The sequence below is a fragment of the Protopterus annectens genome, chromosome 9.part0, assembly GCF_019279795.1.
Source record: "Protopterus annectens isolate FY-2018-M chromosome 9.part0, PAN1.0, whole genome shotgun sequence".
NCBI classification, from domain to species: domain Eukaryota; kingdom Metazoa; phylum Chordata; order Ceratodontiformes; family Protopteridae; genus Protopterus; species Protopterus annectens.
The window spans coordinates 1,734,977,200-1,734,994,050 of record NC_056743.1 but is presented as its reverse complement, the minus strand read 5'-3'; the positions used below and the strand labels follow the sequence as shown (position 1 = coordinate 1,734,994,050).

At 36.1% G+C, this 16,851-nt stretch overlaps 1 protein-coding gene across 1 annotated transcript in view; it reads right to left on the bottom strand.

The window, feature by feature from the left end:
- LOC122812233 (adhesion G protein-coupled receptor E2-like) overlaps window positions 1-16,851 on the bottom strand; it is a 1,024,993-nt gene that overhangs the window by 472,222 nt on the left and 535,920 nt on the right. The window contains exon 8 of the mRNA XM_044084590.1: window positions 796-862. The gene's annotated coding sequence lies outside the window, so the exon portion shown is untranslated. The remainder of the gene's footprint in view (window positions 1-795; window positions 863-16,851) is intronic.

Genomic DNA, 16,851 nt, shown 5'->3' with positions numbered 1-16,851 from the left:
CTCACTGAATTTCTTCAAGAAGAATCTCGATAGGCGGATGGGGGATCGTAAGTTTGTCCCAGGGATTACTCTCGTGTCACTATTAGACAGAGGCACAGTAAACTAAACCTTAAAAAGGGCACAGTATACTCAAATCAAGGGGTAGCGTAAGCCATACAGAATCGGGCTAGGCTTATAATTGCCCCAGGGCAGATAGCCTAGTATGAACCTATGAACCTATAAATACACTTTTTGTCAAGATTTTTATACATGTGGAATCACATTGATTTGTGGTACCTCTCACCCCAGGAAATCTTGTAAAATGACAATGCTACCTTCTAGCTTTGTGTTTCAGTTCATCTGATGGTTTGTCTGTCCTTACAGTATATTGATCATTGACTTACAGCTATTCCAGTAAAAAACAACCATGATGCTTTAAAATGCAATAAAAGTATCAAAGTGATCATAGACCTAGAAAGTACAGAATACGTTTTCATGTGAGTCTTGTACTTTACATGAATTATATACATTTCAGACTTGTTTCCATCTTATTTATGATATTTCTTTGTGAAAATGTGAACAAAGTTGAAAGAAAACTAGTGCTCCTGCTAAGAACATAGGAATTCTTTCTGGCATTTCTGTGTTAGAGAAGAACGTATTCTACAGTGCCTTTTGGGAACTGATTCAAAAGTTTGCAGCACTGCTGTTCTTCTAATCTAATAACTAAATAGTTTACATTTTGCAGAATGGAATAATTTTTCTAATCAGACAGGTCATCTATAAAGCAAATCAAAGCTCTTTCAGTGACAGACTTACCAAAAGTATAAAACAAACAGGTCCCAGAAAGCTCCATATAAAGCCACTTTCTAATTTCAACCAGCACCTAAAAAGTGACAAGGCAGGATTAATTCATGCACAGAATACATTTACAAAGACAGAGCTATAATGACTGGTGAATCCCATCACATAACTCATATAATTCTAGCCTTCCTCAGCTGTGAGCTGTGATCACAGTTAATAAATATGTTACTGCAGCTTTTAACACAATATGCATGTTATTTGTATTCAGTATCAAAAACAAACCATAAAACTATCGATAGCCAAATAGCAGAGTTGGAACCCTTTCCTCCAGAAATGATTTGTATATCAAATATAGGTTAGTTGACAACATCTTTTCATACCGTCATAAGTCAAATGCAAATTAAGGGTCATGCTTCTAAATGCTAGGAGTCTAAACATGAAACTGCACTCATTGCAATCATTCTTAACCCTGGAAGATGCTGACATTTGTGCAGTCGCAGAAACCTGGTTCAAAGCTGGGGAAAGCACCCCAGCCTTACCTGTTTACTCATCCTATCATAATTCAGACCCCAAATTATGGGCAGCAAAGCCAAAGGGGTGGAGTGTCAATATATATTAAAAACACACACACCTCCAGGCTGGTCAAACAGTATGATGCACAGGAGAAACTCCAGGTACAGTTAACCATTGACAAGACCCCTATTCAAACCATAGCTAGCTACAGGCCCCCACATTTGACTCATGATGCCCAATCCACCAATCTGGACCACTTAGAATCTATCAAAATTCAACACTTTACCCTGATCCTGGGCAACTTTAACTACCCAACCATAGACTGGAAAAAGTACTCATGCCAGAACACAAATGCCCAGAAATTCCTTGTTTTTAATCAATGCAAATGCCTTGGAAGAGTTAGTCAATACCCCCACAAGAGGTGATAATATCTTGGACTTGGTATTAACCAACATGAGTAACCACTGCAGCACCTCTACAGTATTATCCTCCCTGGTAAGATCCGACCATAAAGCAGTCACTTTCAAAGTCACCATGTTCCCTGACCCCCCCCCCCCCCAGCTAGCTAGGATCAAAGAAAAAAAAAACTTTTCCAAAGCTGATTACAACCTCCTGAGGAATGGTATAAATAGCTTCAATCCCCACCCCCTCTATAGAAACTGGCACCAATGTCTAAATCTGTACCAAAGCACTACACTTGCATTTATATAGATGCATGGAATCAGGAATACCCAACAGGGCTAAATCATCCTCCGCAAGGAAGAGTAAACCTGTCTGGTGAACATCTGCAATAAATAAAATATATAACAAAAGGAAAAAATTGCTGTCCAGGCCCAAGAAGGAAGCATTCTCTCCTTAGCTTGAATAAGCAAATAAGAACACTAGTGAAATGCTCTAAAGCCAACTTCAAGTCCAAACTGGCCACATCTACTACAGACAATCATAAGGCCTTCTTCACTTATGTCCGCAGTCTCAAAGGAAGTACCCAGATCGGTTCAGAACTGGCGGACAAGGACACCACATACACAAATGCTGTAGACATAGCCAACCTAGTGACTGACAGATTCACTGAAAACTTCACCCCTCTGTTTTCCCATCAGTAAATTAGAACATCCCCTTATCTCTAGAGAACAGGTCATCACTGCCCTCTCAAAGGCAAAAAATGCAGCCTCCATGGGACACGATAACATTCCAGGCTGCATCCTAAATGAACTCAGGCATGAACTTGCAGGACCATCAGGCACCCTATTCAACCAAAGCCTGAGTACTGGCTTTGTCTCAGCTGATTGGAGGACAGCCACTGTCATCCCTTTACTCAAAGTTGGAGCATCCACCAATCCGGGAAATTATAGACCCATCAGCCTAACTAGCCTGATCTGCCAGGTCAAGGAGTGGATTATCATGGACCTCATTAACAGGGACATTGGCAACCGCCAAACACTCGACCCCTCACAGTTTGGCTTTGTCAAGAGGAGATCATGTCTGTTAAATCTCACTGACTTCTTTGAGACAGTCATCAAAACCATGGACAAGGGGGAGATGATGCACACCACCCACCTTGACCTGGCCAAAGCCTTTGACACTATTCCCCACTTGGGCATAATAGATTAACTCTTTTAACTAGGCATCGATCCATATTTTACCAGATGGGTAGCAAAATGACAAACTGATAGAACCCACCTAATCAAAATAGGGGGAAACACCTCAAGCAGTAGACCTGTAATGAGTGGTGTACCCCAGGGATTGGTTTTAGGGCCTCTGTTATTCAGGATATACTTCTCTGAGGTGCAGGCCAAAACCAGTGGGCTATGGCTGACAATGTTTGCAGATGACTGCAAGCTGGGCATGGTCATCAACTCCCCAAGTGATGTGGACATCCTTCAAGAGGGACTCCCCCAAACAAATGACTGATGCCAGAAACGTGGCCTCAACCTGAATGCCAAGAAATGCATCATCATCCCCTTTGGGGAGAGGGACATCCCCACATATTATCACATTAATAACCATGTCCTAAGCATGCAATCAGTCATGAGGGATTTGGGCACCCAGGTTGATAGCAACCTGACTTTTGACTACAGTGTTGCCTCTGTTGTACGGAAAGCTTTCTACATGACCCATCGCATAAGTAAGGGTATCTCATCCAGGAACAAGGAGGTCATAACATCCCTGTAGTTTTCCTTTACAAGGTCAATTATTGAGCACACCATTCCCTTTGGCATGTACCTAACAAAGCACATGCAGCAGCTGGAGACACCACAGAGGTTCCTCACCAGGACAATCCAGAGCCTCAAACATCTACCCTACACAGATAGGCGAAAAGCCCTGTCCCACTACTCAGTTTCACACAGACTCCTCAGAGGTGACCTTTGTCTGGCATGCAAAGCAATCTCAGACCTCACTTTGATGGGGCCGCTGCATATCGGCAAGTCAAGCTTTACTCAAATAATCTGCACATGCAAACTCAACCTGGTCTGTGACATCAATAGCACTTGTTGGCGGGGCAGATTTGTCTCCCAGAAACTCCCCCATCTGTGGAATAGACTCCCTCTCCACATCTAGCAGAACACCTCATTATCCCTTTTTACACTCAATCTGGATAACTGGATGGGAAACAGAAAATACACCCCTGGGATTCCACCTGTGTCCCTGCTGAACAGGGGCTTTGGGTGCTGACTTGTCTAAACAAGGGCTAAACTCTTGGCTAGGCTTATAAGGGCCTCACGACCAATAGCCTAGTAACTTCTTATGATCCGATAATGAAGCATGATCCTATTGTTGAATAATATGACTCAAACCTGGCCATACCGGCTGTCTGTCCTTATGTTTGTGTGTGTCTTTGAGTGTGTGTGTGTGTGTGTGTGTGTGTGTGTGTGTGTGTGTGTGTGTGTGTGTGTGTGTGTGTGTGTGTGTGTGTGTGTGCACACGCATGTGTGTGTGTGTGTGTGTGTGTGTGTGTGTGTGTGTGTGTGTGTGTGTGTGTGTGTGTGTGCATGTGTGTAACATTACTTTAAAGAAGTTGCAAGATATCACAGCTAGCTGTACACAAGGCAGCATGCATTTGTCCTTTGTTTTTACTAGTTTATACCACTTAGAAAGATTTGGGGATTGTAAGTAAGGAAACACTAGAAATGTTTTTCCCAGATCTATGATGACTACAGGAACTCATTTGCTCTTCTTCTCTATGGTTCAAGTAATAAGTAGGTGTGATCAGGTTAATTAATGGAGTTCAAGAAGGTAAATACCAGTAGGGGAGGGCACATAGCAAAGTCTGTTAAGCAGTCTGTCTTAATATGCTTTAGACAAAATACAACATCTAACAATTAAACAAAACATGTCACGTTAAAAGAAGGCTAACAAGCCACATGCAGATTACTGTTTGTCTGCACATAGTTAAATAAATACACAAAACTGTTTTACTCATTGAACATCAAGCATTCTTCATAAAAATCTAAAGCGTAGCCAAACTTAATATATTTTTTAAGAAGCAAATACCACAGTCTGTTTTCTCTTAAAAGATAAAACTACAGGAGATATCATAGAGCAGCTGTCGGAGAACACCTAGATCCCTTTCTTTCCTAATCCAAGTGATGACCATCTTAACAAGTTCCAGTTCAAGAAAAAATGGTGCAAGGCTTTTAGCAGAAATAAAACATCTTTATTTGCCTTATTTATAGATAAGTAGTATTGTGAGAAAAGTATGCACCACAGAGTTGTTTATATGGGTTAACAGTACTGAGGGAGGGGTTGGCCAAGAGGATGTGGCTTCTGAATGGCCTCAGTCTTCAATGACTGAGAAAAGGTCAGTAGGTCCCATCCCAAAGAGTGACCAACAGTGAGAAAACAAATATGGTGAGCTGCCTGTATTAGGTGTTTTGCCTTTTAAAATTCAGAAATGACAGTTCAGGACACAATTCTGTATGTTACAAAACTAAATAAAAAGTAAACTTTTGCAGCGCTTTCGAATTAACTTTATTAGATCCATCAGGCTCTTAGAAAACATCCTCATGTAACTAGAGAATGTGTAAAAGAACAACAGTGAAATGTCATCAAATAGGTAAACACTTATAAACAGAAACAGTGAAATGTCATCAAATAGGTAAACACTTATAAACAGACTATATAGCTGAGACACAAAAGAAAGCCCCATAGAATTTTAACTCCTGTTTTTGTCTGAATGCAGTCATTGTCTAAAGCCCCTTTTTTCTCATGTTTAAATGAGCTAATGTTTACATTACTGTGCGGGATCCCCTGACAGGTATTTCTAAGAACATTTTTTTTAACCCAGAAAGAGGAACTTGCATGGCAATAGACCTGTAGCAGTTATGCTGACCATAGAGAGGTGTGCAGAAAAACATCTCATAGGCACAGTGGTCAGTGCAGCAGTTTTTATTGAAGCAGTTCACTATTAATGACCATCAACATACATTCAAAAGAGTAAAACATGCAATGGTTTATTTCTTAAAATGTGACACATAAGTGCATTGCGATTTGAATGTTTGTTAGCCAAAGGGTATGGGCTATAACTGAGAGGATGCTCAGTCCAGACTTAAACTGCCAAGCTAAGCTTCTTGTTCACTACATCAGCCCAATAGGATATTGTGGGAAGTTTAATGAGATGAATCGTCAAGTAAGGTGTACCATGCTTTTAGACATTTCTAAAGTTTTATTAAAATAAATAAAACATCATAGTAATAAAGAACATGGAAAGGTTGGTGATAATGTAATACTTTCTCTGTGCATACTTCAACTCCTACTCCACAGCAAAAAGAAGGGGCAACATTAGTGCTTGTTGGGAACTTACTTTTGAATATCAATGGGAAATTTTCTCTAAAAACAAATATATGTCAGCTATTTGGGGTTATTCTCAGGGATTGAAAAGAAGGCACTTTTTAACTAATTATGACAGATAACCATGCTATAAATGAGACATTTATGGGAAGAAAAATGGCCTTAAAGTAATTGCAATTGCAGAAAAATGGAATATGTGTTCTATCCATTGTAATCTTCCTATAAAGGTAGGATGAGAGAGTCTCTGCATTCAAAAGCTCTGTGGGCATATGGCATGTGCACCTCTGCCGGTTCAGTATCAGACTGTACGGCTCAATGATATTACATCTTCCTTTTATGTAGGCTTTGACATGTAATGCAGTACATTCTTGTGTCAATACCATTTTTCCTCACATCCACAAAGGGTGAATTCTACAACTGACAAGATGCCCGTTTGTTTAGATTATGTCCAGTTATTTAAAAACATGTCATGAAACCTAAGGACTTCTAGTTGCTGCCAGAATAGAGTTGATATTCTTTGGACCAGTGCATTGCTATTTACAGAAATATGGGGATTAGATGTCTAATACTCTCTTTTAGTATATCCCTTGAATTTACTGAATTGTAAGACAATTGTTCATTTGTGCAGTTTATTATTTCCTCTGTAAAGGACAAAGGCTATTCAGAATACAGACTCCTAAATGATTCTATATACCATGTGACCCAGCCAAGTATCAGGTTATTTTTTCAATATCTACACGTGAGGACAACTGTTGAATATGTAAATGAACCCTTTGGATTTGTCAGTTGCAAAAGCAAACAAATTATTTACCTGGCCACTTGTAAGGAATGCATGGCTTTTTATGTAGTGAAGATGGAAAGGGCATCGGAACATAGAATATATGAACATTATTATGACATTAAAACAAAGGATAGTTAAAATGCCCTTTATAAACATACATCGAATTGTAAAAAAGCCATGTTTTTGTTTTTGTTCTTGAAGTGATAAGACAAGACATCAAAGGACGGCAATGGTAAGAAACAATTGAGTATCGTGAGATTTATTGGCAATTAGTTTTGCAGGCCAATAGTCCCCCTGGGTTAAATGAAAATATTTCCCTATCCCCTGTCCTTAAATTAAGGGCAGCTAGGTTTTAAAGGTTGTTTTATTTTCCGTTATTGTATTGATTATTATTCCTAGGATAATGTTATAATACTTTTTTTTTAAATGGTTTTAATTTTCTAGTGCATTTTTGGGGAAGGGGGTTAAGGATTCCTTAAGAATATATATATATATATATATATATATATATATATATATATATAGATATATATATAGATATATATGTATATAGACCTTGGTTTCTAAATAGCACATGAAGGCCACTAGAGGGTAGGATCTCACCAATGATTTTATTATCATTACCAGTATCAAAATTGAAGAGTATTCAGTTTTAACATTTTTCATCTATCTTAATAATTTATTATGTTTTATTTATTCATTGTTGATATATTTTACTTATTTTTATAATAATTTATTGGTGAAATGTATGTTTGCTTTTTAATGGTGGTTTGGATGGTGTGGGTATATATATTGTGTTTTTTTATATTACAGGATTATTAACTTATTTAATAAAGTTAATTGGTCTAATTCATTTTTTTTGTAAACCATTAACTAAAAGTTTATAAAGAGGGAGTTCTGGGTAAAAAAGTTATCTGATGAAGTCTGGTGTTGAGGGACAAAAGACGTGGTGATTACGTTAGAGCTTAATGTGTGACTTTCTTTCTGTATTGTGCGTGACTTTTATCTTGGATTTTTAATAATAAACACTGCTTATAGTGCCTGGAATGATGTTCAATTTTTGGTTTTACTCTTCCTGCACCTTGAAAGTATCATTTAGTTGTTTTGTGGCTGGTGATTTTTTCGCTTTCGATACTTGTTTCCACTAAGTGCTCTTTTTAGTTTGGGAAAGTGATGGAGATGAGTGAGGTGCAACAGAGTTTACTTTTTGGTGGTGTCTCTCCTGGAGAGTGAGAAAAGGACATTTGAGTTTTAGTGGGTGAATTAACCCAGTTGGTGCAACTGCTTACCACTATGATTGTGGATTCAAGGTAAGCATAAGCTGTATGTCATTACCCAGTAACCAGGAAATGGTAATGAATGAAACAGAAGTTGAAGGTGTTCCTGTGGAGCTTGTGGTTCGTTTGGAGAGGAGGATATTGTGAATATGACTGGAGGAATTCCAGGTATTTTCCATTCACTGTGAGAGGATTGTTTTGCAAATAACAAGGACAAATATGAAATGGTTCGTGCAAGAACGAAGGAGAAGTGGCAGAAAAATGCAAAAGGTGACTGTTACAATGTTGTTAAAGAGCCCCATCATAATAGTGTGCAGAAAAACTTTAATGCAATTACTGATTGGGGCACGGGGTTAAATAATAGTAGTTTTAGATTTCATCCTTCAGTAAGCCTAGAAGCTGATGAAAATATTACCTTTCAAGCTAATATAGACCCATTATATGACTCATTGCTGAAATTTAAGACATTACACTTGGATAATTGTTATTTGAATGAGTGTTTAAAAATAATATGGTTCCTAGAGGTTTAAGGGTATATAAGTACCAGAACAATGTGCCAGAAGGCTCACACTTTCATACAGAATTTTTAGGTATTTTTGATAATAGTTTTTATCAGCTATTAAGGTTATTATAAAATATAACAATATTGAAATGGACAATCTTCATAAGCAAATAGAAAATATTTGTAACACAATTATTAATAATCTATGTTTCACTATAGAGGAAGAAAGGAGTAAGTATTTTAATGTTACAAGAAAGATATATGATAAAGTGGCATTTTTAGTAAGAAGAAAAGCAAAATGCATGAGAGGGACAGAAATGACTATAACGATGGGACGAGCTATCCCAGGCCTAAACAATACAATTAACATTGGTTTTATGGATGTTATAGGAATCCACAGGTAGAAGCTCAACCTAGAAATGAAAGGTATAATAGGGAATAATATGAAAGAAAGGATAAATGGGCACCAGGGAGAAGGCAATATTATATATATATGACAATTCAAGTAGATAGGTAAATGAGGATATCCCTAACTTAGACCTGCATGACCCTATAGAATTTCCACCCCTATGGAGGTCGGATAGATTAAGGAGCAGAATGCCAATCAATTACAATTACAACAAGGGTAGGAATTAGTCAAGTCTTTTAATGAAATAAACAGCACAGGGAGGAAGGGAATGTTAAAGACGTGACATGTATAATTAAACATAACAGTTATACATTCTCCTATAAAAAATTATAACATTTTTAATTATAGTGACCTTGTGCTTAACACTACATATTTTAGTTTATTTATAAAAGGAACAAAATTTGTTCCGAGTAGGAAAAGTAACGCAAGTAAGGCAGTTATTGATCTCAAAATGTTTATTTAAAAGAAAAACTTAGAAATTATTTATTCTAAAATGGACAATAAGAAAACAATGGACAAGAGCTTAAGGAAAAAAGGTACATACAACTCACCTTTACACCCTCAGTTAAAAAATTTTGAAATGGTGGAAAAAGAGTTAAGGAAAGAATTTGTTAAAATTAAGGTGGAACCTAACCTCCCAAAGTTCAAACATCTATTATTGGATGAGATATGAAAATACAAATATTAGAGTAATGAGACCAGCTAAAAGGGGAGGAATAGTAATTATGGACCACATTATGTACATAGGGAAGATGATGGGCATTTTATGAGATGAAATAACACATAATAGGGTTCCTGAGAATGAAATGTCTATTGCCTACTGTGAAATAGATCATATATTGAAGAATTTGTTGTTGGATGAACTTATAGATTTTGATACTTTTAATTACCTAAAGATGAAGAAACCAATTATCCCAAATATATCCATAATCTCTAAAGTACACAAAAATGTGAATGATCCCCCACTTAGGCCCACAGTGGCAGGGAATGGACTGAAAACTTACCCCATAGCTAAATACATTGATTCTAAGCTCAGTTTCATGTATGCACAAAATGAGGGGGGTTTGAAGGACTCTTGGGATTTTTTAAAGGCAGTGGATAACAAGTACTATAGGAATGATATTATTTTTGTTACAATAGACATGATAGATCTTTTTTCAGTAATACCCCAAAATATAGGGCCTCAATGGTTTGAAGAGGCTACGATGGACAAAGGAACTTTCAAATTGAAAGATTTTAGAGTTTTATTGGAACTTATGGAGATTATGTTAGATAACTGTATTCATTTTGAAAGGGAATTTTTTAAGCAAATTAGTGGGGTAGCTATGGGACCAAGTTATACTCCCTGCTATGCAAACATTATCCTGCAGGTATGGGAGAAAAAAAATATTTTTAATTACCATTGCACAAAATATTGGACCCTGTACAGGAGGTACCTGGATGACATCTGCATATTCTAGATAGGGAAAGAAGAAATTCTAGAGGAATTCCTGCAATATATAGGTAGGACCACTGAGTATCTTAAATTCACCTATAAAAAAGAAAAGACAAAAGTGTATTATTTAGATGTTACTATACACTGTTTAGATGAATTTCAACAGTTTAAGTCCACAATTTATTGGAAAGAAACATTTTCATACTCATATTTATTTTATACCAGTGCCCACCCATATAGACAGAAGAGGAGTATTTTAAAGGGGCAGTTTATAAGAGCCTTGGGAATGACCTCAGATGAATATGATTTTAGACAAGACTGTATTAATTTAAAGAATATGTTTTGTGAGAGAAAATATCCAGAGAAACTTATTGATGAGACCATGAAGGAAGTAGTACAATGTAAAGTGGATAGATATTATCCAATTTTAGGTATGACAAATATTAATTTAAGATCAAGAAAAAATAATGTAGGTGGTTTATACATGATGGACACAGAAAAAGATACAGGGCATGAAAAGGCCTTTATTATGCATTATAATAAGAATGCTAATAATATAAAAGGGATTATTACGGAAAAATGGGAGCTTTTTAGAAATGTGTCTGATCTAGAGGGTATATTTGATGAACCTATTAAGTTTATTTACAGAAAAGGTTTCAGTATTAAGAATATTTTAGAGAATGACAATAGAAGATATATTTTGCAGAATGAGAGAAGGAAGGTGACTTTCAAATGTGGAAGGTGTACACAATGTCACTATATTACTAACAAGACTAAATTATATATACCTAGCAAACATAGGCTTTTACAAGCCTTTGGATTTATCAGTTGCAACAGCAAAGGAATTATTTACCTGGCCCCTTGCAAGGAATGCATGGCATTTTATGTAGGGAAGATGGAAAGGGCATTGAAACATAGAATATAAGAACATTATTATGACATTAAAACAAAGGATAGTAATAATGCCCTTTACAAACATACATTTAATTGTAAAAAAACATGTTTTTTGTTTTTGAAGAGATAGGACAAGACATCAGAGAAGGGTAATGGGAAGAAAAAAATGAATATCATAAGATTTATTTGCAATTAGTTTTACAAGCCAATAATCCCCCTGGGTTAAATGAAAATAGTTCCCTAGACCCTGTCCTTAAAGTAAGGACAACTAGGCTTTAAAGGATGTTTTATTTTGACATATTGTATTAATTATTATTCCTAGGTTAATATTACAATAATTGTTTAAAATGGTTTTAATTTTCTAGTGCACAGAAGCTGCAGTTAAAAAAGGAATAATTGATAGAGCATATGAAACATTGCATGATAATTATAAGAATCAATCAGTGGAGCTTATAAAGGATTGGGAAGAGAGACTGGATAAACAGTTCACAAATAGACAATGGAGGGATACATGCATGTCTCCCAAATATGCAACAAGGTCTAGAAGATTTAGGATCTTTGCCTGGAAGTGTTTACATAGGTATTTTTACATCCAGAGTAGACTCCAAATAATTTTTCCTCAGGTGAATAGCAAATGTTGGAGGTGCGATGGGAAAGAAAAAGAGATGGCTGTGAACATATTTGTTGGGAGTGTAATGAGATGGCTGACTTTAGGGATTCCCTGCAAACCTCTCTGTCATAGATGCTGGGCAAACAGATTGGATTGACTGGGGAGATGATTTTTTTGAGCTATGATACAGAATCAGAATTGTCTAGACATAGTAAAGCTTTGCTGAGTCTAATTATGGTGGCTACCTAAAAATTAATAACTAGAATATGGAAATCAAAGTCTAGACCAACTTTAATAGAAATAGTAAATATAGTAACAGAGATAAAACAACTGGAATTGGGCTCTTTAGCAAACTACCTAGAAAAAAATGGGAATTGTGGGAACAATATATGCAGAGAAGGAATTAGGTTTAAAATGCAGCATTTGAATGATCCATATAATGCTTAACTGACAATGACTAGATATATTATAAGTGATGTATAATGTTTGCAACTACAGTTGTTTCAGTGGTGTCTGTGATGTATAATGTTTGCAGCTAAAGTGGTGCCAATGTTTGTTTTTCATTTATATAAATGTAAGATTGCCTGTACCACATGTGACAATTTAATAAAGATGTTTATTGGAAAAAAAAAAAGAAAAACATTGAAGAATATTCAGTTTTAACATTTTTCATCTATCTTAATCATTTATTATGTTTTATTTATTCATTTTCTATATAGTTTACATATTTTTATAACAACTTATTGGTGAAATGTATGTTTGTTTTTTAATGGTGGTTTGGACGGTGTGGGTAAATATGTTTTTTATATTACAGGATTGTTTAATTTATTTAATGAAGTTAATCAGTCTAATTATTTTTTTGTAGGCCAATAATTAAATGTTTATAAAGAGGGAGGTCTGGCTAAAAAAGTTGTTTAATGAAGTCTGGTTTTGTGGGACGAAAAATGTGATGATGAAATTAAGGGTTTAATGTGTGACTTTCTTTCTATATTGTGCATGACCTTTATCTTGGATTTTCAATCATAAACACTGCTTATAGTGCCTAGAGTGATGTTCTGTTTTTGGTTTTATTCTTTCTGTACTACCAAAGTATTATTTAGTTGTTTTGTAAATGAACCCTATAGTACGGTTGAACCAATGACTGCCTTAAATAGTTTGTTCTTAAGACTGAGTTTAACTCCTCAGTTCTGTACATAACATATGCACCTCTAGTTAATATACTTGTATTCAACAATTCACTATTTATTAGAGATCAGTACTCTTCACTCGACAGCCCTCTGTAGGCTAAGCAAATGTTATCCCTCAGGTGTCCATAATTGAAGAGGCCTATTCTTTCCATTTTAGATGGGTATGGTTTATCTCTTCAAGTAATGATGCACCTTGTAAACTTTTCTTCAATACCTTCTCAAAGCAGGGGATCACCTTTCTTGTAGGAGCAAAACAACATGTACTCATTGATGGGTTGAACATATGTTATAAACACCCTCAAAAGGCAGTCATTATATTGTGTTGCAAAGTTCTTAAAAATGATGCCAATAACTTTTAATGCCTTAGCTTTAACTTTAAGGCATTCAGCCTATACTTAAAATGACTACATATTCCTGGGGATGCAATAAACTCCATGTAGGTTTCTCATAAAGCCCACACTAAGTGTACATGTTAGCACAATGAGCAGCAGTGCTAATGTCATATGCATGCTGTGCATTGTGCTTACATGAATACAAGCTATATTTTGTGGCCAGCAACAGTGCTGCCAGCCAGGAAACCATGCAGAGCAACACACACACAGAAAGAATGTGCATACAAGTTTGCCCAAAGGCACACCTGCTCAACAAGAGTGAGTGGCCAGCCACAATGACTACTGGGGATGAAAATACTGCAATAATGCCAATATTAACACATTAAATCAAAGTGTAATCAGTGCACTGTAGACTGCAGGAATTATTTGCAGAGTGACATAATATCTGGTGGGGTGAACATCAAGGGCAAATACATTGAAACACACTAGGGAGAGAAAGCGTGCTGATGAAAATGAGCACAGACATGAATGACAGGAATGAAGAAAGAGGAAGAGGGCATGTTAAATATGGTACAGTACAAAAGACAGGATATGTAAAGGTATGTACACTTCCAAGACAAGTCAGTAGAATAACATTAAGCACATATGTAGATAGCACAGTATGTACTGCTATTTACACCTCCTGTATAAGTATATTTCTATCATCACACATGACAGTATATATGTGATGGTCATACAAATTTACATGCCACTGGAGAAGAATGGTTGTGATATAAACATCACTGACATGGTTACCGTAGAGGATATTTAGCAAGGACAATATATACAATAGGGGTATGTGCATATTTCTGAAGCTCTGAAAAATGACTTGCATGAATATGACTGACATGTCACCATAGCTCTTAACCAATCATGGACACACAGCAACAGACTTATGGAAAACTGTAGACAGACACAAGCACAATCAGGGACACGTTTAAAATATTAACAAAATGTGTTTGTAACACTGACAGACTATGTGAGTGTAAATTATTATACATGTTCTATTGGAGCAGATGTGTTCAACTGTAATGATTAAATATGAACACACTAATCTGCTGAATGGGGTATCCGGATCCAATAATTCCTTCCAAAGTTTTAAAATTTCAAAACGTTATTAGAATACATTCATAAAATTAAAACTGCAGTAGTTCAACGCTTTCATCTATCTTATAGACTTCATCAGAATATTGACTTGCCCACCATCTTAGTTTAAATAGTAATGCAAGCCAATCGGTTCCGTAAACTAATCAAGCAATTAATACATGATCGCATTATCTTAAAGTGCTCAGTGCTGTGTTATAAGGGGAATATATAAATAAATCATTTCATAAAAAATATATAAACTAATACATATCACATATTAATTATATAACATTTAAACATTAAAAATTAACATCACACTTTTGATTCCAGAATGTCCTTAATGGATATACCGTCGTTTATACCTGGGTGTGCTGTAGAATTTAATAATATTTGCCATCTAGTTTCTCTCTCGTTTAATTTTTTACTAACACTTCCCCCTCTGGGGTTTGCAGTCACTACCTCTAGTATAGTAAATTTAAATTCCTCACATCCAGGACTTTTGACCAAATGCCTGTATAATGCATTAGTTTTGTCTTTTTTCCTTATACAGTAAAAATGATCATAAATCCTGTTCCTTAGATATCTATCAGTTTTTCTCACATAGAAACAGGGACATTTTGCACATTTGGCCAGGTATACCACATGCTGGGTTCAACAATTCCCTTTGGATTGGAGACTGCCCTGTAGGCCAGATGAAGATTGGCCCTTAGTAGTCTGTAGTAGACAGAATACAGTGATAGGGCTTTCAGTCTTTCTTTGTAGGACTTGTATTTTACACCCTGTATCTTTACTGTGTGAAAGCTCTATGATTGCTACAGCTGCTGCAGATGTGTGTTAAGGTACATGAAAAAGGGTGCATTGTATTCAACTGATGGTGTGATGAGGGCTGAGTACAACTGAATTTCAATGTCCGTCGATGTAGATGGCATGCCAATACTTATGACTTGTTTTATTTATTTTTTTATTTTACATTTGTTGACCGGGCTAGTCTAACTGGATATATGTCCATTTTCAGTAGAGGCCCGGGGAGAAAAGCTCCAAACTAACCACAGTTATAACAAGGTTAAAGGTTACCATAAATTAGCTTACAAATAATACTTGACTAGGTAGTAAATAACAGTAAAATAGTAAATAGCAATTAAATCAAATATGTTATGTTGTACATAAAATGACAAAAAACAGAAAATTGGACGTGACTTTTCAGATGAGAGAAATACTTAGATGTTACAGTAGTTTTACTGTTAACTTTTCGTTTCAGCTAAACAATCATACCTTTATTAGTATATAAACAAGGAAGTATTATACACATGGAAGTGTTACAAACAGAGGTGAAAATCTAGTCAGGGTTACTACAAGGGCATAGCCAGTGTGTTTTAAGATGTAATTTGAGTTTTTGTTTGAAGAGGTGTAGGGAAGGAAGTAATGTAAGTTCACTAGGTAGAAGGTTCCAGTTTTTGCCAACTGTGTTCAAAAAGAGTGAGTCACCTGCCAAGTTGTTGGACATGTTTATGCTAACTAATAGTTTATTCGAAGAGCGTAAGGTATTGAGATTTTTATAGGGGATTATAAGGTTGGAGAGAATAGGAGTTTTGTTTGGATCATAGAGGATCTTATGGGCTATGGTAAGTTGGTTAAATTGAAGCTGATTCTGTAGTTCAAGTCATCCAAGTTGTTTTAGATTGTGACAGTGATGGGTTCTGAAGGGGTTACCAGAGACAAATCGGGCGATGTTATTATAGGAGCTTACTAGTTTGAGCAAATTGCTTTTAGTTAGGTTAGTGTAGATTGGTGAGGCATAGAACAGTATGGAGATTAGAAGAGATTGGGCAATAGTAGTTCTACTTGTAGAGGTGAGGAAGGGTCTAATCCTATATAGGGAGCCCAGTCTTCTGTTAACTTTTTTATAGTGTTGTTAATGTGAATGACAAAGTTAAGGTTGTTATCTATTGTAATTCCAAGGAGTTTAGTGTAGGATTCTGGTGAAATGAGGATACCATTGTTAGAGATGACTGAGAAGTCAAGTGGTGTAGACTTGCGGGTAGGAGAGAAGAGTAAGAGTTTGGTTTTTTTGGGATTCAAGAGGAGACTATGCTTTAAAAACCATGACTCTACTGTGTTAAATACCTTCTGAGTTATAGATTGTAGTTCAGAAGAAGATTTAGCTGTACAGATGAGTGTAGAATCATCTGCATATTGTATGCAAGTAGTGTGTGGAATA